The sequence below is a fragment of the Dendrobates tinctorius genome, unplaced genomic scaffold, assembly GCF_039654945.1.
Source record: "Dendrobates tinctorius isolate UK_male_01 unplaced genomic scaffold, ASM3965494v1 ptg000211l, whole genome shotgun sequence".
Classification (NCBI taxonomy): Eukaryota; Metazoa; Chordata; class Amphibia; order Anura; family Dendrobatidae; genus Dendrobates; species Dendrobates tinctorius.
The window spans coordinates 2,901,419-2,926,595 of NW_027361878.1; positions in this window are offsets into that span (position 1 = coordinate 2,901,419).

Genomic DNA, 25,177 nt, shown 5'->3' on the forward strand with positions numbered 1-25,177 from the left:
AGGCCGAAAATGGGGTGACAGATTCCCTTTAAGAAAAGGATCCTTTTTGTTTAGTGGTTGATATTGCCTGACTGACCAACACAGTAGCAGGAAATCCTTCTCTGACCAAGAAGATTTATGAGATAGGACTGAGCTACTGCTTATGTGTGATGTAGAAATCCTTGCTCTTTGGTAGCCACTAGCGTACACACAGGAAATGTCTTTGCTCCCGCAGGAACAGGTTTCTTAAGTTCAAAAACTCCGGATGACTCCAAACAAAATGTAAACAGCCTTTTCTATCAAAAAGGTACAACAGAAAATGAACAGTTTCTACTGCAGTATGGGCACCACCTGTTCATATACAGGTCTTGCAGAGTCTAAACAACCTTATACTTCTTCCCTCCTCCCATACACAGGCAGCACTGAATCAGCCCAGCTGCCTTAAATAGTCCCAACAAAACCTGGAATGAAGGAGTGGGAGCGGCTAGTCCCACCCTCCTCTTCTGTTCGCTCCTAAAATCCAGACCCATAAATCAGGGACCATTAAAACAATCTTCTCAGCAACTTTCCGTTGCTGGAGCCTTCGTCCTTGAGAACTACATCACCGAGGCTAGCCACCTCAATGCCACTTACGTTCCTTCCAGGAATTTTTGCAACTGCTTCCCTTCAGTAACCATTGCAAAGGACACATTCGGTTGATATTCTAAAAAAAAAATAGCAATAGGTGGAACCATTACACTTGTAATGGTTCCACCTATTGCTATTTTTTTGCATACTTATGCAACAGCAAAAAGTAGACAGGAGCATGGATTTTTTTATATTATGTTATTTAAGAGCTTCTAATGTTTTGTCTGATCCAACATATAAAAGTCTGAAAATTACTGGAAAAAAGTGATCTTTGCTTCCAAAGAGCAAAACTCAAATGACAATAGTCCATCTCATGTTTTTTTTATTCTATGCATCATTTGCGTTATAACTATGTTGTCATATGTTATACATTAACTCAATTTTGTTTCTGTGAATACAGTTATAAAACCCAAACAAAGTGGAGTGTGCAGCACCTGGGGAAACTTCCATTTTAGGACTTTTGATGGCGAAATTTATCGTTTTCCTGGGATTTGCAACTATCTTTTGGCTTCACACTGTGGGAGACACTATGAAGACTTTAATATTCAAATTCAGCAATCATGGAATAAACAACTGCCAACCATCTTTCAATTGTCTGTAAAGATCAATGAGCGTCTCATAGAAATCATTGACCGTAATCCCACGATTCAAGGGAAAATGTGAGCATTGCATTATATTGTTTTCATTTCTATAGCTTTTTTTACACTTTTGTTAGTTAGTGACAAAATTAAGCTTTGTACCTTTTCATTTCTTCTTCTGTCTCCCTTTTACAGTTTTACTAAATACGGTATGTCTTTCCTCTTCATGTTTCTAGTGGAACCAGTACTGTTCTTTTTCTATTCATTCTTTTTTCTCTCCATTATGTCATGTGCTTTACTTTTATTGTGCCTACCATTACATTCTTCTTCTGACAACCTTTTATAATGTTCTAAACAGAGATGGGAGGATGTTTTGAAATTTAAATTCACTTGTTTTGCCAAATTTCTCCCCTCAAATTTTATTTACAGGAAATAAAATTCCATTTAATTGCCAAAAAACGTATACAGTGGCATGTAAGCGTTTAGGCACCCCTAGTCAAAATTATTATTATTGTGAATAGTGATGAGCAAGTATACTTGTTGCTCGGGTTTCCCCGAGCTTGCTCTGGTGATCTCCGAGTATTTTGGCGTGCTCGGAGATTTAGTTTTCATCGCCTCAGCTGCATGATTACGGCTGCTGGGCAGCCTAAATACACTTGGGAATTTCCTAACAAACAGCCATTCCTCACATGTATTCAACCTGTCCAGCAGCCACAACTCATGCAGATGCATCAACAGAAACTAAATCTCTGAGCTCGCCAAAATACTCGGAGACCACCCGAGCAACGAGTATACTCACTCATCACTAATTGTGAACAGTTAAGCAAGTTGAAGATGAAATAATCTTTAAAAGGCATAAAGTTAAAGATGACACATTTCCTTTGTATTTTAGGCAAATATATGTATATACATTTTACATTATAAAAATGACAAAACGTAAAATGGGTAGTTTCAAACATTTTGGCACCCTGCATGGTTAGTATGTAAAACAACTCCTTCTGAAAGTGTCACAGCTTGTAAACACTTTTTGATGCCAGACAAGAGTCTTTCAATTCTTGTTTGAGAGATTTTCATCCATTCTTCCTTGGAAAATTCTTCCAGTTCTGTGAGATTCCTGGGTTGTCTTGCATCCTCTGCTATTTTGAGGTCTAGCCACAGAGTTTCAATAAAGTTCAGATGAGGGGATATTGACGACTATTATAAAACCTTCAGATTGCGTATTTTGAGGTAGTCTATTGTGGATTTTGACCTGTGTGTAGGATCATTATCCATTTGTAGAAGCCATCCTCTTTTCAAGTTCATTTTTTTACAGATGGTGTTATGTTTGCATCAAGAATTTGTTGAAATTTCATTGAATCCATTCTTCCCTCGACCTATGAAATGTTCCCCGTGTCATTGGCTGCGACATAATCCCAAAGCAAGATTGATCTACCCCCATGCTTAATGTTTGGCAAAATGTTCTTTTCCTGAAATTCCATGCCCTTTTTTCTCCACACATACCTTTGATCATTGTTGCCAAAGAGTTCTGTTTTAACCTTATTGGTTTTCTTCTGATGACTTTTTCAATAAGGCCATATTTGTGCAAGTGCCTCTGAACAATAGAACAATGTACTACTACTCCAGAATCTGCTAAGTCTTTCTGAAGGTCTTTTGCAGTCAAGCGGGGATTCTGATTTGCCTCTCTAGCAATCCTAGGAGCAGCTCTCAGTGAAATTTTGCTTCGGCTTAAAGATCTTATCTTGACCTCCACTGTTCCTGTTAACTACCATTTCTAAATTAAATTTTGAACCGAGGAAAGGTCAACGCTTTGCTATCTTCTTGTAGCCTTCTCTTGCATTCTGGGCCTCCACCATTCTTCTTTTCAGGGTGCTAGGCAGCTGCTTAGAAGAACCAATGACTGCTGTTTTTTGGCACAAGGTGAGAGGAGATTAGGTTTTCATAAAGTTGGGAAATTTGCATCACCTGGTCTTTCCTAACGATGATAGCGAACAAGTCATGACTCTAACAGGCTAATTAAGGTCTGAAACCTTGGTCAAAGTTATCTGAGTACACACATTTCCAATGGTGCCCAAACTTTTGCATTAGCCCATTTTCCTTTTTGTAATTTTTGAAATGTTAAAGATGGCAATATATATATGTATTTTTTTCATAAAATATGAAATATATCAAATATGTCATCTTTATACTTAGGGCTTTTAGAGATCATTTCATCATCAACTTGCTTCCATACAGTATAATGTGCTTTGTGTTACATTATGATGGTATCAACCTCCAAAAAAAATTCAAAAAATCTTTCTGGATTGAATTAGTAATCCATACAGTTTAATGTGCTTTGTACTACATTATGGTGGCAAACAACCCCTTCACACCAAAGCCTGTTTACACCTTCTTCATCAGGCCAATTTTTTCAATTCTGATCAATGTCATTTTGTGAAATAATGACTCTGGAAGACTTCAATGGATCCCACCAATTCTGAGACTGTTTTCTCATCATGACATATTGTCCATGATAATGGTGAAATTCGCTCAATGTGACTTGTGTTAATTTGTGAAAATATTGAAAATTTGGCCAAAATTTTGAACATTTTTCAATACTCAAAATTTTAATTTTTATACCCTTAATTCATATAGTTATATCACACAAAACAATTAATAAATAACATTTCCTACATATGTACTTTACAGTGGCCCAGTTTTTGAAACATGATTTATTTTTGTTAGGAAGATAGAAAGGTTAAAATTTGAACAGCAATTTCTCACTTTTACAGCAAAATATACAAAACTATTTTTTTAGGGACCACATCACATCTAAAGTAATGAAAATCCAGCACCAAAAGGTTGCACTCTAACAAGCTTTATTCCAAAATCTTCAAATAAAAACATGGACAACCGGCAGCAAAAAAAATGGCAGAGATAGCAGAGGTCTCTGTCATTTTTTTGCTGTCGGTTGGCCATGTTTTTATATAAAAATTTTGGAATAAAGTTCGTTGGAGTGCAACCTTTTGGTGCTGAATTTTTTATCACTGATTAGATTTTCCTGGGATGGCAGCCATGCACAAACTGGACAGGTGAGCTGAAAAGACTGTTTTATTTACTTATCACATCTGAAGTGACTTTGAGAGGCCTATATGACAAAAATACCCAAATTTGACCATTCTTAAAACTACACTCCTCAAGGTGCTTAAAACCACAATCAAAAGTTTATCAACCCTTTGGGTGCTTCACATGAATTAATGGAATGTGGAAGTAAAAAATCAACATTTAACTTTTTTTCACAAAAATTTTATTTAGACCCCATTTTTTTATTTGTTGTGCAATTTCTCCTGAGCATGCTGATACATCATTTGTGGAGGAAAACTACAGTTTGAGAATATGGCATGGCTCAGAAGAATCATTAGCGGATGCCATTTGGTGAGCCCCTGATGTGCCTAAAGAGTGGAAATCCTGCACAAGTGTCCCCATTTTGTAAACTAGACCCCTCAAGGAACTTATCTTGATGTGTGGTGAGTAGAGATGGGCAGACACCTGGATGTTCGGGTCTGGCATTTTTGGCCAAACAGTTACAAAAAGTTCGAGTTCGGGTATCAGAACAGTACCCGGACCCAAACCCGGACCCCGTTTAAATTGAATTAGGGGCCCAAACATCCAGTGTCATGTGCATGACAGCATAGCAAACACTGCTTCTGATCGGCGGTAAAATCATCACGGCCGGTCAGACAGCGTGAGCCTGCAGCTATGATTGGAGGTAAAAAGTTCACCTCCAGTCATTGGTATCGGATGATGGGACTACTGCAGCCTGGATTCCCCTGTATCTTTGATAACCAAAAAGGCAAAACTCACAGCTGGGGGGCTGCAACCCTCAGCTGTCAGCTTCAGCATGTCTGGTTATCAGGAATAGATGGGTCCCCATGCCGTGTTTTTTAATTATTTAAATAAATAATTAACAAAATACCACAACTACACTTTGTTCACAATATTTGAATGAGGCAGTACAGTTGGTGCCTTCACAGGTGTGTGGATGACCTTGCTTTAATTTTTGGCAGGCTTTTCATCGTGTGCAGACCTTTTATGAATGTAGGAGTACCACAACAGCACTTTTTTCAGAATATTTGAATGAGGCACTAAAGTTGGAGCCTTCAAGGGTGTATGGATGACCCTGCTTGTAAATTTTGGCTGGTTTGCAATTAGTGCATAGCCTTTATGAGTCTAGAAGTAAAACTACATGACTATGTGAACATAATGTGTATGCATTGCCCTCCTTTATGTCTAATACAAAGTGTACCTGAGTCCCTCTTAAATCTATTTTTTTGCAATTCTTGCTTCCTTCATAAATTACACTGAAATTTAATTTTATTAATACAAAAAATTTTATAAAAAATTAATAAAAAATAAATTTTGGCTAACTTAAATTATTGTTTTTAACCCCTTCACCCCCAAGAGTGGTTTGCACGTCCATGACGGGCCAATTTTTACAATTCTGACCACTGTACCTTTATGAGGTCATAACTCTGGAACGCTTCCATGGATCCCGGTGATTCTGACATTGTTTTCTCGTGACATATTGTACTTCATGTTAGTGGTAAAATTTCATTCAAATAACTTGCGTTTATTTGTGAGAAAAACGGAAATTTGGCGAAAATTTTGAAAATTTCACAATTTTCCAACTTTGAATTTTTATGCCCTTAAATCACAGAGATACGGCACACAATAAACTTGATAACTAACATTTCCCACATGTTTACTTTACATCAGCACAATTTTGGAACCCAATTTTTTTTGTTAGGAAGTTATAAGGGTTAAAAGTTGACCAGCGATTTCTCATTTTTACAACACCATTTTATTTTTAGGACCACATCACATTTGAAGCCACTTTGAGGGGTCTATATGATAGAAAATACCCAAAAGTGACACCATTCTAAAAACTGCACCCCTTAAGGTGCTCAAAACCACATTCAAGAAGTTTATTCACCCTTTAGGTGCGTCACAGGAATTTTTTTGAATATTTAAAAAAAAATGAACATCTAACTTTTTTTCATAAAAAAAATACTTCAGGTTCAATTTTTTTTATTTTACCAAGGGTAACAGGAGAAATTGGACTGCAAAAGTTATTGTGCAATTTGTCCTGAGTACGCTGATACCTGATTTGTGGGGGGGGGGAACGACTGTTTCGGCGCATGGCAGAGCTCAGAATGGAAGGAGCGCCGTTTGACTTTTTCAATGAAAAATTGGCTGGAATTCAGATTGGACGCCATGTCAGGTTTGGAGAGTCCCTGATGTACCTAAACAGTGGAAACCCCCTACAAGTGACCCCATTTTGGAAACTAGACCCCCCAAGGAACTTATCTAGATATGTGGTGAGAACTTTGAACCCACAAGGGCTTTACAGAAGTTTATAAAGTACAGCGGTACAATTAAAAAATCATATTTTTTCCACAAAAATGATCTTTTCACCCCAATTTTTATTTTCCCAAGGGTAACAGGACCCTAAAAGTTATTGTGCAATTTGTCCTGAGTAAGCTGATACCCCACATGTGGGGGTAAACCACTATTTGGGTGCATGGCAGAGCTCGGAAGGGAAGCAGCGCCATTTGACGTTTTTGGCTGGAATTGAGATCGGACACCATGTCGCGATTGGAAAACCCCTGATGTACCTAAACAGTGGAACCCCCCACAAATGACACCATTTTGTAAACTAGACCCCCCAAGGAACTTACCTAGATGTGTGGTGAGTAGAGTTGAGCGACTTTTTTGTTTTTTAGGGTCGAGTTTCGTTTCGTGAAACCCGACTTTTCCAAAAGTCGGGTCGAGCAAGATCGTCCGATTATAGGGAAAAGTCGGGTCGTCCCGAAACACGAAACCCAATGTAAGTCAATGGGGAATAAAAGTCGGCAGTGAGAGGAGGACAAGAAACACACCTACAGTGCCCATTTGAATGCCAAAAGCATCAATTCTTCTTACTTAAGCTTGTCAACCTTAATTAACTTCATAATACAAGTTACGCACTGAAAAATGGGGGTTATTTGGCTAAAGTTGTGGGGGGGGAGGGCTGGCTCCAGGTTTTCATGTGCCCTGGGCGAAAGAGCGCCCCTTTAACACATACCACAACTCATCATGCTCCGATACGGCAGAGAAATAGCGGTATAGTACAATGAAAAATACTTCACTTTTTACATCTCATGACAAGGCCCATCTATTTCTCCATACAGAATCATTGGTCCCATATAATGTTTGAAACAGTATATGATGAGCTCCACATAATGCTACAGTATATGTTGGTCCCCATGGATGAAGCTCCACTGTCTTATGGGCCCAAATAATGCTCCAAACATAATGGGCCCCATTTCTAATGCTCTAGTGTATAATGGGCCCTGTAAATGCTGCTCCAGTGTCTGATGTCCACCTTTGGAATGTTCCAGTGTATGGTGGGCCCCATCTATCATTCTCCAGAGTATAGTGCTCCCCAAAAATTGCTGTACCAACATTGAAAACAATCAAATAAGTCTCCTCGCTAGGGAATCCCTGTACTAGTCTGGACTCCTCGTCGTCCCCATCTTCCATCTCACTGCACAGTATTTCAACCTTGCAAGTGCTGTGATCCTGAGCAAGCAGGGGGGCCCACTCATTGGCGACGGCACTAGCACAGGGCCCCTGATAGTACGGTGGTGTGTCTGATGGCGGGTGGGCCGAACCTGCACTTTCATCTGCAGCTTCCTCTTTGTCACCGTGTAAGATGGAACTGTATATGGGAAGGGTAACCTGAGTTTCCTCAGGGTCAGATTCAGGCCGTGTAGCGTGCGAGGGGAATGTAGTGGTCTGGGTCAATGTACCAGCAGATTCATCGAGCAGTGGCTGGGCATCAGTGCACTTGTGTCGCCCCCAGGAGTACGGTCGCCACAGTGGCATTACCTTCCTCCTAGGAAGTGTGATGTCATGCTTGCGAGCAGCGAAGGATCTCTCTAGCAGGTTAACTGATTGGGCGGCGTTATTCCCACGAGTCATGACCCTCCAAACAGCGTTCATGAAGGCAAAGTGTTTGTTTTACGTGGGCAGTATGGTTGCAAAGCTGAACCTTAAAGGAATGTCCAGAAGGGCACCACCAGGAGTGGAGCCTATGGTTTAATTCGACTCCACCTGGGAAACCTCAACCATGCCAGCTACAGAAAAGATGCACACATTGCAAGCTTAATTCCGTTAACGAACGAGACTCCGTAATGCCCCGCGGTCCGAGTCCGGCTTACTAGAGGGACACGTGAGGCTCTGGCACATGAGATTGGCCAATAACTGGTGGGTCATGCCCTTGCATGTCCGTGGCTGCATGTGCGCTACACTGAAAAGGCCAGCGTTTGTCGCTTACAGGTGCAGATAACCCGCTGAACAACGTTAGTGATGGGGATCTGTGATTACAATTATTACCCGCGAACAATGATTTCCCAGTAAGTGCAGGTCAACCGCAGTTCCGGAATTAGGCCTAACCGTCATTCCTGAAAAAATGAAAAACTTACGTGTGCAAACCACAGGTGCTGTAGCTTGCTTAACAGCTCGCCAGCCGTTCTCAGGCCCAGTATGGATTACACGTGATTGCACAAAGGTGAGAAAGGGTACCATATCCCCAGATAACATGTATGGATAGCGTACACATTCAAAATATATGTCTATACATCAGGAGGCAGACTCAGACGGTATAGGCCCAGTATGGCTTGCACGTGATTGCACAAAGGTGAGAAAGGGTACCGTATCCCCGGATAACATGTATGGATAGCGTACACATTCAAAATATATGTCTATACATCAGGAGGCAGGCTCAGACGGTGTTAGGCCCAGTATGGATTACACGTGATTGCACAAAGGTGAGAAAGGGTACCGTATCCCCAGATAAAATGTATGGATAGCGTACACATTCAAAATATATGTCTATACATCAGGAGGCAGGCTCAGATGGTATAGGCCCAGTATGGCTTGCACGTGATTTCACAAAGGTGAGAAAGGTTACCGTATCCCCGGATAACATATATGGATAGCGTACACATTCAAAATATATGTCTATACATCAGGAGGCAGGCTTAGACGGTGTTAGGCCCAATATGGCTTGCACGTGATTGCACAAAGGTGAGAAAGGTTACCGTATCCCCGGATAACATGTATGGATAGCGTACACATTCAAAATATATGTCTATACATCAGGAGGCAGGCTTAGACGGTGTTAGGCCCAGTATGGCTTGCACGTAATCACGTGCAATCGCACAAAGGTGAGAAAGGTTACCGTATCCCCGGATAACATGTATGGATAGCATACACATTCAAAATATATGTCTATACATCAGGAGGCAGGCTCAGACGGTATAGGCCCAGTATGGCTTGCACGTGATTGCACAAAGGTGAGAAAGGGTACCGTATCCCCAGATGACATGTATGGATAGCGTACACATTCAAAATATATGTCTATACATCAGGAGGCAGGCTCAGACGGTATAGGCCCAGTATGGCTTGCACGTGATTGCACAAAGGTGAGAAATGTTACCGTATCCCCGGATAACATGTATGGATAGCGTACACATTCAAAATATATGTCTAAACATCAGGATGCAGGCTGAGACGGTGTTAGGACCAGTATGGCTTGCACGTGATTGCACAAAGGTGAGAAAGGGTACCGTATCCCCAGATAACATGTATGGATAGCGTACACATTCAAAATATATGTCTATACATCAGGAGGCAGGCTCAAACGGTGTCAGGCACAGTATGGATTTGACGGCCCAGACTACACAGCGGATGAGCAGGGAGAGGTAAAGATTGCAAATGCTGGGGCCCTGCCCAAGCAAGGGGGGCCCACTCGTGGGCGTCGGTACTGGCACTGGGCCCCTCATAGTACGGCGGTGTGTCTGACGGCGGGTGTGCACCACCACCGTCAGAGACACTTGATTGCACTATGAGGGACCCTGTGCCAGTGCCCGCGCCCAAGAGTCGGCCTACCCACCTGTCCAGGGCAACGGCACTCGCACGGTGTCGTGCGCTAGGTGGTGACCCCGGCCATGGGGGGGAGGCAGCACAGTTAGGGAGTTTTAGAAAGTGGCATATGTTGATGTTGGACATTCAGCTGATGCAAAAGGTGAAAAAGGTCAAGTCCCAGGAAGAGGTGGACCAAAGCAAGCCATTTTTCTGTCACCCTATGTGTCATCAGGGGAAGGTGGGACAAAATCCTTGGAAACCCATGCGTGGTTCATTTTAATGAAGGTTAGATCATCCACATTTTGGGTTGACAGACGGGTCCTTTTTTCTGTCAGGATTGATCCAGCTGCACTGAAGACTCTTTCCGATAGCACATTTGCAGCTGGGCAAGCGAGCTCCTGTAAGGCATATTGTGCCAATTCAGGCCAGGTGTCCAGTTTAGCGGCCCAATAGTCAAAGGGGAATGACCTGTGTGGGAGAACATCGATATGGGAGGAAAAGTAGTTTGTAACCATAGTTGACAACTGCTGTCTCCTGTCACTTTCCATCGATGCAGTAATACCAGTTGTGAGAGCGGTACTTGAAAAATCAGTCCACAACATTGTCATGAAACCCCTGTCTCCAACGCCAATTCTGCTGTGTGCACCACGAACACCTCTGCCAAGCTGACCCCGGCCCATACGGCTCGTGTGAGAACTATCACCGCTGCTGTGTGCTGGGAATGCCTCAAGCAACCGATTTACCAGAGTTGCTTGTTTATTAGCCAATATTAGGTCAAGGTTCTCCTGTGGCATGGTGTTTTGTAATTTGCCTTTATAGCGTGGATCCAGGATGCTGGCCAACCAGTAGTCGTCATCGTTCATCATTTTGGCATTGCGGGGGTCCCTTTTTAGGATCTGCAAGGCATAATCTGACATGTGGGCCAATGTTCCCGGTGTCAATGATGCACTGCGAGTGCTGGTTGGAGGAGCACTTTCTGGCAAATCCACATCCCTCCAGTCACGCACAAACCCTGTACCAGACCTTGCCATGCCAACATTTTCACTTGCCCCATGAGATGCATCCTCCTCCCCTAAGTAATCATCCCCATCATCATCCTCCTCCTCCTCTTCTTCCTCCACCTCGTCCAGGAGAGGTCCCTGAGCAGACAATGGCTGAATGTCATCAAGGATTCCCTCATCGTCAACATTGGCTGCAGACGCCTGCTCCTTAAGGTGCGTCAAAGTTTGCATGAGCAGACGCATAAGTGGTATGCTCATGCTTAGGATGGCGTCGTCTGCGCTTACCAGCTGTGTGCATTCCTCAAAACACTGAAGGACTTTACAGAGGTCTTTCAGCTTCGACCACTGCACACCTGTCAACTCCATGTCTGCTCTCAAAGTGCCTGGCCGTGTATCCTCCCACAAATGCATTATGGCCTGCCTCTGCTCGCACAGCCGCTCCACCATGTGCAGAGTGGAGTTCCACCTTGTTGCAATGTCGATAATGAGGCGGTGGTTGGGAAGGTGGAGCAATCGCTGCAGCTTCTGCATACGAAAGGAGTGTACAGGCGACCGGCGGATGTGCGCGCACAGTCTTCGCACCTTCTGGAGCAGGGCTGTTAACTCCGGATAATTTTTGAGGAAGCACTGCACCACCAGGTTCAAGGTGTGAGCCAAGCAAGGTATGTGGCTGAGTTTTGAAAGGGCTATGGCTGCCACAAAATTACGGCCGTTATCACTAACTACCTTGCCTGCCTCAAGATGTACACTGCCCAGCCATGACTCAGTTTGTCGCTGAAAGTACTCGGCCAGCACCTCGGCGGTGTGTCTGTCGCCCAAACACATCATCTGCAACACAGCCTGCTGACGCTTTCCACTAGCTGCTCGATAGGGGGACACATCGTGTGCAACAGTGGCAGCAGCAGATGGAGTGCTCGTACGACTGCGCTCTGTGGACGAGCTTTCGCTTCTGGAGGAGGAGGAGAGTTGAACGCCTACAGCCAACTGTTTCCTATACCGTGGGCTAGGCAGCACTGTCCCACCACCGCTGTCCCCTGTGGACCCTGCATCCACCACATTAACCCAGTGCGCAGTGATGGACACGTAACGGCCCTGGCCATGCCGACTGGACCATGAATCAGTTGTGAGGTGCACCTTTCCGCTGACTGCTTGAGTGCATGGACAATGCGGTCTTTCACATGATGGTGGAGTGCTGGGATGGCTTTGCGAGAGAAGAAGTGGCGACTGGGTAGGTCATAGCGTGGTACTGCATAGGCCATGAGTTCGCGGAAAGCTGTGCTTTCCACCAACCGAAAGGGCATCATCTCAAACGAGATTAGTTTGGCAATGTGGGCGTTCAAACCCAGTGTACGCGGATGAGAGACTGAGTACTTTCTTGACCTACTCATAGTGTCTGGGAGGGTGAGCTGGACTTGAGAGCTGCATATGGTGGAAGTAGCAGTGGACAGGGCGGACTGAGAGAGGGTTGATGATGGTGATGGAGTTGTTGTTCTTTCTGATGGCCTAGGATCAGTCTTTCGTTGATATAACAGTGGGATTCCCTGACTGCTGTGGCCTTGCAACGACACCTCAACATTTGCTGCTGTGCTAACCGGTGGGCTTACAGTGGGGGAAACAATGTAGCGTTGCTGACTACCTTCGTTGTGATCAGTTGCACATGTGGCACTTGAGGTTTGGTGTTGTGTCCACGCTTGCAAGTGCATGCTGGTTAAATGTCTAAGCATGCAACTGGTATTCAAATTTTTAAGATTTTTCCCTCGGCTAAAGGTCTTTGCGCACTTCTTACAGATAACCTTGGCCTGATCATGAGGATTTTGTTCAAAAAAGTGCCACACTGCACTCTTCCTACTTTGGAAGACATTTTGCGGCCTAGCACGCTGTGATCTTTTGAACCTCTGGACAAGCTGTCCAGCAACTCTTTTGATGTTTGGAACCTGTCTTTGGAGTGCTCCGGGCCTGCCAGATAACAGCTGTTGCGATGTCGATGTCTGCTGTGGATGCTCCTCATCTGAGCTATTGGAAGCAGCACCCTCTTCCCCCAATGGATGCCAATCTGGGTCAACAACTGGGTCATCCATCACCTCCTCTTCTATGTCATGTGCACCTTCCTCTGTGTCACCGTGTATGGTGGTATAGTGTGCGGGAAGGGGCACCTGAGTCTCATCAGGGTCAGAATCTGTCTCTGTACACTGCGAGGACAATGTAGTGCTCTGAGTGAATGTACCAGCAGAATCATCCATCAGCGACTGTGCATCAGTGCACTCCATGTCAGATTCATCTTGGCCTGGGTAATTCACCATTTCACTTGATAATCCAGGCATGGTATGTGAAAACAGCTCCATGGAGTAATCAGTAGTATGGCCTGCATCATCCTTCAATCTTGGTTGTGGTGAAGGACACAAGGAAAGGTGTGGTTCATGAACATGAGCCTCCAATGACGACTCAGTGCTTTTACTTTTTACAACTGAAGAAGAGGAGGCGATAGAGCTGGAGGCTGAGTCAGCAATGTAAGACAAAACTTTTTCCTGATGCTCTGGCTTTAAAAGCGGTTTGCCAACTCCTAGAAAACTAAGCCTTCGAAGCCTTATGGAGCCAGATGATGATGCAGGCTCAACACCTCCTGCATTCGGTCCTATTTTGCTCTTGCCACTACCATCAGATCCACCACCAACACCATCATTACCAGCTGCCAACCCCCGCCCAATTCCACGGCCTCTTCCACCAGCCTTCCTCATTTTTGGCAGAAATGTAGAAAAAATCCAACAAACTATATAGTAATGTAAAACAAGGTACAAGGTGTCTATAGGACAGGGGAGATTTTGAATTTCTGCAGACACTAGTGGACACTGGACACTTTTGGATTGTGTAAGGCCCACTGAATATCTGAGCGCTGTCACAGGCTCGATGGCACAGCTGTGACCAAAGTGACTAGAGGATAAGGGAGATTTTGAATTTCTGCAGAAACTAGTGGACACTGGACATTTTTGGAATGTGTGAGGCCCACTGAATATCTAAGCACTGTCACAGGCTCGATGGCACAGCTGTGACCAAAGTGACTAGAGGATAAGGGAGATTTTGAATTTCTGCACACACTAGTGGACACTGGACACTTTTGGATTGTGTGAGGCCCACTGAATATCTGAGCGCTGTCACAGGCTCGATGGCACAGCTGTGACCAAAGTGACTAGAGGATAAGGGAGATTTTGAATTTCTGCACACACTAGTGGACACTGGACACTTTTGGATTGTGTGAGGCCCACTGAATATCTGAGCGCTGTCACAGGCTCAATGGCACAGCTGTGACCAAAGTGACTAGAGGATTAGGGAGATTTTGAATTTCTGCAGACAATTGTGGACACTGGACACTTTTGGATTGTGTGAGGCCCACTGAATATCTGAGCGCTGTCACAGGCTCGATGGCACAGCTGTGACCAAAGTGACTAGAGGATAAGGGAGATTTTGTATTTCTGCAGACACTTGTGGACACTGGACACTTTTGGATTGTGTGAGGCCCACTGAATATCTGAGCGCTGTCACAGGCTCGATGGCACAGCTGTGACCAAAGTGACTAGAGGATAAGGGAGATTTTGAATTTCTGCAGACACTAGTGGACACCGGACACTTTTGGATTGTGTGAGGCCCACTGAATATCTGAGCGCTGTCACAGGCTTGATGGCACAGCTGTGACCAAAGTGACTAGAGGATAAGGGAGATTTTGTATTTCTGCAGACACTTGTGGACACTGGACACTTTTGGATTGTGTGAGGCCCACTGAATATCTGAGCGCTGTCACAGGCTCGATGGCACAGCTGTGACCAAAGTGACTAGAGGATAAGGGAGATTTTGAATTTCTGCAGACACTAGTGGACACTGGACATTTTTGGATTGTGTGAGGCCCACTGAATATCTGAGCGCTGTCACAGGCTCGATGGCACAGCTGTGACCAAAGTGACTAGAGGATAAGGGAGATTTTGAATTTCTGCAGACACTTGTGGACACTGGACATTTTTGGATTGTGTGAGGCCCACTGAATATCTGAGCGCTGTCAAAGGCTCGATGGCACAGCTGTGACCAAAGTGACTAGAGGATAAGGGAGATTTTGAATTTCTGCAGACACTAGTGGAAAATGGACACTTTTGGATTGTGTGAGGCCCACTGAATATCTGAGCGCTGTCACAGGCTCGATGGCACAGCTGTGACCAAAGTGACTAGAGGATAAGGGAGATTTTCAATTTCTGCAGACACTTGTGGACACTGGACACTTTTGGATTGTGTGAGGCCTACTGAATATCTGAGCGCTGTCACAGGCTCGATGGCACAGCTGTGACCAAAGTGACTAGAGGATAAGGGAGATTTTGAATTTCTGCAGACACTAGTGGACACTGAACACTTTTGGATTGTGTGAGGCCCACTGAATATCTGAGCGCTGTCACAGGCTCGATGGCACAGCTGTGACCAAAGTGACTAGAGGATAAGGGAGATTTTGAATTTCTGCAGACACTTGTGGACACTGGACACTTTTGGATTGTGTGAGGCCCACTCAATATCTGAGCGCTGTCACAGGCTCGATGGCACAGCTGTGACCAAAGTGACTAGAGGATAAGGGAGATTTTGAATTTCTGCAGACACTTGTGGACACTGGACACTTTTCGATTGTGTGAGGCCCACTGAATATCTGAGCGCTGTCACAGGCTCGATGGCACAGCTGTGACCAAAGTGACTAGAGGATAAGGGAGAATTTGAATTTCTGCAGACACTAGTGGACACTGGACACTTTTGGATTGTGTGAGGCCCACTGAATATCTGAGCGCTGTCACAGGCTCGTTGGCACAGCTGTGACCAAAGTGACTAGAGGATAAGGGAGATTTTGAATTTCTGCACACACTAGTGGACACTGGACACTTTTGGATTGTGTGAGGCCCACTGAATATCTGAGCGCTGTCACAGGCTCGATGGCACAGCTGTGACCAAAGTGACTAGAGGATAAGGGAGATTTTGAATTTCTGCAGACACTAGTGGACACTGGACACTTTTGGATTGTGTGAGGCCCACTGAATATCTGAGCGCTGTCACAGGCTCGGTGGCACAGCTGTGACCAAAGTGACTAGAGGATAATGGAGATTTTGAATTTCTGCAGACACTTGTGGACACTGGACACTTTTGGATTGTGTGAGGCCCACTGAATATCTGAGCGCTGTCACAGGCTCAATGGCACAGCTGTGACCAAAGTGACTAGAGGATAAGGGAGATTTTGAATTTCTGCAGACACTTGTGGACACTGGACATTTTTGGATTGTGTGAGGACCACTGAATATCTGAGCGCTGTCACAGGCTCGATGGCACAGCTGTGACCAAAGTGACTAGAGGATAAGGGAGATTTTGAATTTCTGCAGACACTTGTGGACACTGGACACTTTTGGATTGTGTGAGGCCCACTGAATATCTGAGCGCTGTCACATGCTCGATGGCACAGCTGTGACCAAAGTGACTAGAGGATAAGGAAATTTTGAATTTCTGCAGACACTTGTGGACACTGGACACTTTTGGATTGTGTGAGGCCCAATGAATATTTGAGCGCTGTCACAGGCTCGATGGCACAGCTGTGACCAAAGTGACTAGAGGATAAGGGAGATTTTGAATTTCTGCAGACACTAGTGGACACTGGACACTTTTGGATTGTGTGAGGCCCACTGAATATCTGAGCGCTGTCACAGGCTCGATGGCACAGCTGTGACCAAAGTGACTAGAGGATAAGGGAGATTTTTAATTTCTGCACACACCAGTGGACACTGGACACTTTTGGATTGTGTCAGGCCCACTGAATATCTGAGCGCTGTCACAGGCTCGATGGCACAGCTGTGACCAAAGTGACTAGAGGATAAGGGAGATTTTGAATTTCTGCAAACAATTGTGGACACTGGACAAGTTTGGATTGTGTGAGGCCCACTGAATATCTGAGCGCTGTCACAGGCTCGATGGCACAGATGTGACCAAAGTGACTAGAGGATAAGGGAGATTTTGAATTTCTGCAGACACTAGGGGACACTGGACACTTTTGGATTGTGTGAGGCCCACTGAATATCTGAGCGCTGTCACAGGCTCGATGGCACAGCTGTGACCAAAGTGACTAGAGGATAAGGGAGATTTTGAATTTCTGCAGACACTTGTGGACACTGGACACTTTTGGATTGTGTGAGGCCCACTGAATATCTGAGCGCTGTCACAGGCTCGATGGCACAGCTGTGACCAAAGTGACTAGAGGATAAGGGAGATTTTGAATTTCTGCAGACACTAGTGGACACTGGACACTTTTGGATTGTGTGAGGCCCACTGAATATCTGAGCGCTGTCACAGGCTCGATGGCACAGCTGTGACCAAAGTGACTAGAGGATAAGGGAGATTTTGAATTTCTGCAGACACTTGTGGACACTGGACACTTTTGGATTGTGTGAGGCCCACTGAATATCTGAGCGCTGTCACAGGCTCAATGGCACAGCTGTGACCAAAATGACTAGAGGATAAGGGAGATTTTGAATTTCTGCAGACACTTGTGGACACTGGACACTTTTGGATTGTGTGAGGCCCACTGAATATCTGAGCTCTGTCACAGGCTCGATGGCACAGCTGTGACCAAAGTGACTAGAGGATAAGGGAGATTTTGAATTTCTGCACACACTAGTGGACACTGGACACTTTTGGATTGTGTGAGGCCCACTGTATATCTGAGCGCTGTCACAGGCTCGATGGCACAGCTGTGACCAAAGTGACTAGAGGATAAGGGAGATTTTCAATTTCTGCAGACACTTGTGGACACTGGACACTTTTGGATTGTGTGAGGACCACTGAATATCTGAGCGCTGTCACAGGCTCGATGGCACAGCTGTAACCAAAGTGACTAGAGGATAATGGAGATTTTAAATTTCTGCAGACACTTGTGGACACTGGACACTTTTGGCTTGTGTGAGGCCCACTGAATATCTGAGCGCTGTCACAGGCTCGATGGCACAGCTGTGACCAAAGTGACTAGAGGATAAGGGAGATTTTGAATTTATGCACACACTAGTGGACACTGGACACTTTTGGATTGTGTGAGGCCCACTGAATATCTGAGCGCTGTCACAGGCTCGATGGCACAGCTGTGACCAAAGTGACTAGAGGATAAGGGAGATTTTGAATTTCTGCAGACTCTTGTGGACACTGGACAGTTTTGGATTTTGTGAGGCCCACTGAATATCTGAGCGCTGTCACAGGCTCGATGGCACAGCTGTGACCAAAGTGACTAGAGGATAAGGGAGATTTTGAATTTCTGCAGACACTAGTGGACATTGGACACTTTTGGATTGTGTGAGGCCCACTGAATATCTGAGCGCTGTCACAGGCTCGATGGCACAGCTGTGACCAAAGTGACTAGAGGATAAGGGAGATTTTGAATTTCTGCAGACACTTGTGGACACTGGACACTTTTGGATTGTGTGAGGCCCACTGAATATCTGAGCGCTGTCACAGGCTCGATGGCACAGCTGTGACCAAAGTGACTAGAGGATAAGGCAGATTTTGAATTTCTGCAGACACTTGTGGACACTGGACACTTTTGGATTGTGTGAGGCCTACTGAATATCTGAGCGCTGTCACAGGCTCGATGGCACAGCTGTGACCAAAGTGACTAGAGGATAAGGGAGATTTTGAATTTCTGCAGACACTAGTGGACACTGAACACTTTTGGATTGTGTGAGGCCCACTGAATATCTGAGCGCTGTCACAGGCTCGATGGCACAGCTGTGACCAAAGTGACTAGAGGATAAGGGAGATTTTGAATTTCTGCAGACACTTGTGGACACTGGACACTTTTGGATTATGTGAGGCCCACTCAATATGTTAGCGCTGTCACAGGCTCGATGGCACAGCTGTGACCAAAGTGACTAGAGGATAAGGGAGATTTTGAATTTCTGCAGACACTTGTGGACACTGGACACTTTTCGATTGTGTGAGGCCCACTGAATATCTGAGCGCTGTCAAAGGCTCGATGGCACAGCTGTGACCAAAGTGACTAGAGGATAAGGGAGAATTTGAATTTCTGCAGACACTAGTGGACACTGGACACTTTTGGATTGTGTGAGGCCCACTGAATATCTGAGCGCTGTCACAGGCTCGATGGCACAGCTGTGACCAAAGTGAATAGAGGATAAGGGAGATTTTGAATTTCTGTAGACACTAGTGGACACTGGACACTTTTGGATTGTGTGAGGCCCACTGAATATCTGAGCGCTGTCACAGGCTCAATGGCACAGCTGTGACCAAAGTGACTAGAGGATAAGGGAGATTTTGAATTTCTGCAGACACTTGTGGACACTGGACACTTTTGGATTGTGTGAGGCCCACTGAATATCTGAGCGCTGTCACAGGCTCGATGGCACAGCTGTGACCAAAGTGACTAGAGGATAAGGGAGATTTTGAATTTCTACAGACACTTGTGGACACTGGACACTTTTGGATTGTGTGAGGCCCACTGAATATCTGAGCGCTGTCACAGGCTCGATGGCACAGCTGTGACCAAAGTGACTAGAGGATAAGGGAGATTTTGAATTTCTGCAGACACTTGTGGACACTGGACACTTTTGGATTGTGTGAGGCCCACTGAATATCTGAGCGCTGTCACAGGCTCTATGGCACAGCTGTGACCAAAGTGACTAGAGGATAAGGGAGATTTTGAATTTCTGCAGACACTTGTGGACACTTTTGGATTGTGTGAGGCCCACTGAATATCTGAGCGCTGTCACAGGCTCGATGGCACAGCTGTGACCAAAGTGACTAGAGGATAAGGGAGATTTTGAATTTCTGCACACACTAGTGGACACTGGACACTTTTGGATTGTGTGAGGCCCACTGAATATCTGAGCGCTGTCACAGGCTCGATGGCACAGCTGTGACCAAAGTGACTAGAGGATAAGGGAGATTTTGAATTTCTGCAGACACTTGTGGACACTGGACACTTTTGGATTGTGTGAGGCCCGCTGAATATCTGAGCGCTGTCACAGGCTCGATGGCACAGCTGTGACCAAAGTGAATAGAGGATAAGGGAGATTTTGAATTTCTGCACACACTTGTGGACACTGGACACTTTTGGATTGTGTGAGGCCCACTGAATATCTGAGCGCTGTCACAGGCTCGATGGCACAGCTGTGACCAAAGTGACTAGAGGATAACGGAGATTTTGAATTTCTGCACACACATGTGGACACTGGACACATTTGGATTGTGTGAGGCCCACTGAATATCTGAGTGCTGTCACAGGCTCGATTGCACAGCTGTGACCAAAGTGACTAGAGGATAAGGGAGATTTTGAATTTCTGCAGACACTTGTGGACACTGGACACTTTTGGATTGTGTGAGGCCCACTGATTATCTGAGCGCTGTCACAGGCTCGATGGCACAGCTGTGACCAAAGTGACTAGAGGATAAGGGAGATTTTGAATTTCTGCAGACACTAGTGGACACTGGACACTTTTGGATTGTGTGAGGCCCACTGAATATCTGAGCGCTGTCACAGGCTCGATGGCACAGCTGTGACCAAAGTGACTAGAGGATAAGGGAGATTTTGAATTTCTGCAGACACTTGTGGACACTGGACACTTTTGGATTGTGTGAGGCCCACTGAATATCTGAGCGCTGTCAAAGGCTCGATGGCACAGCTGTGACCAAAGTGACTAGAGGATAAGGGAGATTTTGAATTTCTGCACACACTAGTGGACACTGGACACTTTTGGATTGTGTGAGGCCCACTGAATATCTGAGCGCTGTCACAAGCTCGTTGGCACAGCTGTGACCAAAGTGACTAGAGGATAAGGGAGATTTTGAATTTCTGCAGACACTTGTGGACACTGGACATTTTTGGATTGTGTGAGGACCACTGAATATCTGAGCGCTGTCACAGGCTCGATGGCACAGCTGTGACCAAAGTGACTAGAGGATAAGGGAGATTTTGAATTTCTGCAGACACTTGTGGACACTGGACACTTTTGGATTGTGTGAGGCCCACTGAATATCTGAGCGCTGTCACAGGCTCGATGGCACAGCTGTGACCAAAGTGACTAGAGGATAAGGGAGATTTTGAATTTATGCAGACACTAGTGGACACTGGACACTTTTGGATTGTGTGAGGCCCACTGAATATCTGAGCGCTGTCACAGGCTCGATGGCACAGCTGTGACCAAAGTGACTAGAGGATAAGGGAGATTTTGAATTTCTGCAGACACTTGTGGACACTGGACACTTTTGGATTGTGTGAGGCCCACTGAATATCTGAGCGCTGTCACAGGCTCGATGGCACAGCTGTGACCAAAGTGACTAGAGGATAAGGGAGATTTTGAATTTCTGCACACACTAATGGACACTGGACACTTTTGGATTGTGTGAGGCCCACTGAATATCTGAGCGCTGTCACAGGCTCGATGGCACAGCTGTGACCAAAGTGACTAGAGGATAAGGGAGATTTTGAATTTCTGCAGACACTTGTGGACACTGGACACTTTTGGATTGTGTGAGGCCCACTGAATATCTGAGCGCTGTCACAGGGTCGATGGCACAGCTGTGACCAAAGTGACTAGAGGATAAGGGAGATTTTGAATTTATGCAGACACTAGTGGACACTGGACACTTTTGGATTGTGTGAGGCCCACTGAATATCTGAGCGCTGTCACAGGCTCGATGGCACAGCTGTGACCAAAGTGACTAGAGGATAAGGGAGCTTTTGAATTTCTGCAGACACTTGTGGACACTGGACACTTTTGGATTTTGTGAGGCCCACTGAATATCTGAGCGCTGTCACAGGCTCGATGGCACAGCTGTGACCAAAGTGACTAGAGGATAAGGGAGATTTTGAATTTATGCAGACACTAGTGGACACTGGACACTTTTGGATTGTGTGAGGCCCACTGAATATCTCAGCGCTGTCACAGGCTCGATGGCACAGCTGTGACCAAAGTGACTAGAGGATAATGGAGATTTTGAATTTCTGCAGACACTTGTGGACACTGGACACTTTTGGATTGTGTGAGGCCCACTGAATATCTGAGCGCTGTCACAGGCTCAATGGCACAGCTGTGACCAAAGTGACTAGAGGATAAGGGAGATTTTGAATTTCTGCAGACACTTGTGGACACTGGACATTTTTGGATTGTGTGAGGACCACTGAATATCTGAGCGCTGTCACAGGCTCGATGGCACAGCTGTGACCAAAGTGACTAGAGGATAAGGGAGATTTTGAATTTCTGCAGACACTTGTGGACACTGGACACTTTTGGATTGTGTGAGGCCCACTGAATATCTGAGCGCTGTCACATGCTCGATGGCACAGCTGTGACCAAAGTGACTAGAGGATAAGGAAATTTTGAATTTCTGCAGACACTTGTGGACACTGGACACTTTTGGATTGTGTGAGGCCCAATGAATATCTGAGCGCTGTCACAGGCTCGATGGCACAGCTGTGACCAAAGTGACTAGAGGATAAGGGAGATTTTGAATTTCTGCAGACACTAGTGGACACTGGACACTTTTGGATTGTGTGAGGCCCACTGAATATCTGAGCGCTGTCACAGGCTCGATGGCACAGCTGTGACCAAAGTGACTAGAGGATAAGGCAGATTTTGAATTTCTGCAGACACTTGTGGACACTGGACACTTTTGGATTGTGTGAGGCCTACTGAATATCTGAGCGCTGTCACAGGCTCGATGGCACAGCTGTGACCAAAGTGACTAGAGGATAAGGGAGATTTTGAATTTCTGCAGACACTAGTGGACACTGAACACTTTTGGATTGTGTGAGGCCCACTGAATATCTGAGCGCTGTCACAGGCTCGATGGCACAGCTGTGACCAAAGTGACTAGAGGATAAGGGAGATTTTGAATTTCTGCAGACACTTGTGGACACTGGACACTTTTGGATTATGTGAGGCCCACTCAATATGTTAGCGCTGTCACAGGCTCGATGGCACAGCTGTGACCAAAGTGACTAGAGGATAAGGGAGATTTTGAATTTCTGCAGACACTTGTGGACACTGGACACTTTTCGATTGTGTGAGGCCCACTGAATATCTGAGCGCTGTCAAAGGCTCGATGGCACAGCTGTGACCAAAGTGACTAGAGGATAAGGGAGAATTTGAATTTCTGCAGACACTAGTGGACACTGGACACTTTTGGATTGTGTGAGGCCCACTGAATATCTGAGTGCTGTCACAGGCTCGATGGCACAGCTGTGACCAAAGTGAATAGAGGATAAGGGAGATTTTGAATTTCTGTAGACACTAGTGGACACTGGACACTTTTGGATTGTGTGAGGCCCACTGAATATCTGAGCGCTGTCACAGGCTCAATGGCACAGCTGTGACCAAAGTGACTAGAGGATAAGGGAGATTTTGAATTTCTGCAGACACTTGTGGACACTGGACACTTTTGGATTGTGTGAGGCCCACTGAATATCTGAGCGCTGTCACAGGCTCGATGGCACAGCTGTGACCAAAGTGACTAGAGGATAAGGGAGATTTTGAATTTCTACAGACACTTGTGGACACTGGACACTTTTGGATTGTGTGAGGCCCACTGAATATCTGAGCGCTGTCACAGGCTCGATGGCACAGCTGTGACCAAAGTGACTAGAGGATAAGGGAGATTTTGAATTTCTGCAGACACTTGTGGACACTGGACACTTTTGGATTGTGTGAGGCCCACTGAATATCTGAGCGCTGTCACAGGCTCTATGGCACAGCTGTGACCAAAGTGACTAGAGGATAAGGGAGATTTTGAATTTCTGCAGACACTTGTGGACACTTTTGGATTGTGTGAGGCCCACTGAATATCTGAGCGCTGTCACAGGCTCGATGGCACAGCTGTGACCAAAGTGACTAGAGGATAAGGGAGATTTTGAATTTCTGCACACACTAGTGGACACTGGACACTTTTGGATTGTGTGAGGCCCACTGAATATCTGAGCGCTGTCACAGGCTCGATGGCACAGCTGTGACCAAAGTGACTAGAGGATAAGGGAGATTTTGAATTTCTGCAGACACTTGTGGACACTGGACACTTTTGGATTGTGTGAGGCCCGCTGAATATCTGAGCGCTGTCACAGGCTCGATGGCACAGCTGTGACCAAAGTGAATAGAGGATAAGGGAGATTTTGAATTTCTGCACACACTTGTGGACACTGGACACTTTTGGATTGTGTGAGGCCCACTGAATATCTGAGCGCTGTCACAGGCTCGATGGCACAGCTGTGACCAAAGTGACTAGAGGATAACGGAGATTTTGAATTTCTGCACACACATGTGGACACTGGACACATTTGGATTGTGTGAGGCCCACTGAATATCTGAGTGCTGTCACAGGCTCGATTGCACAGCTGTGACCAAAGTGACTAGAGGATAAGGGAGATTTTGAATTTCTGCAGACACTTGTGGACACTGGACACTTTTGGATTGTGTGAGGCCCACTGATTATCTGAGCGCTGTCACAGGCTCGATGGCACAGCTGTGACCAAAGTGACTAGAGGATAAGGGAGATTTTGAATTTCTGCAGACACTAGTGGACACTGGACACTTTTGGATTGTGTGAGGCCCACTGAATATCTGAGCGCTGTCACAGGCTCGATGGCACAGCTGTGACCAAAGTGACTAGAGGATAAGGGAGATTTTGAATTTCTGCAGACACTTGTGGACACTGGACACTTTTGGATTGTGTGAGGCCCACTGAATATCTGAGCGCTGTCAAAGGCTCGATGGCACAGCTGTGACCAAAGTGACTAGAGGATAAGGGAGATTTTGAATTTCTGCACACACTAGTGGACACTGGACACTTTTGGATTGTGTGAGGCCCACTGAATATCTGAGCGCTGTCACAAGCTCGTTGGCACAGCTGTGACCAAAGTGACTAGAGGATAAGGGAGATTTTGAATTTCTGCAGACACTTGTGGACACTGGACATTTTTGGATTGTGTGAGGACCACTGAATATCTGAGCGCTGTCACAGGCTCGATGGCACAGCTGTGACCAAAGT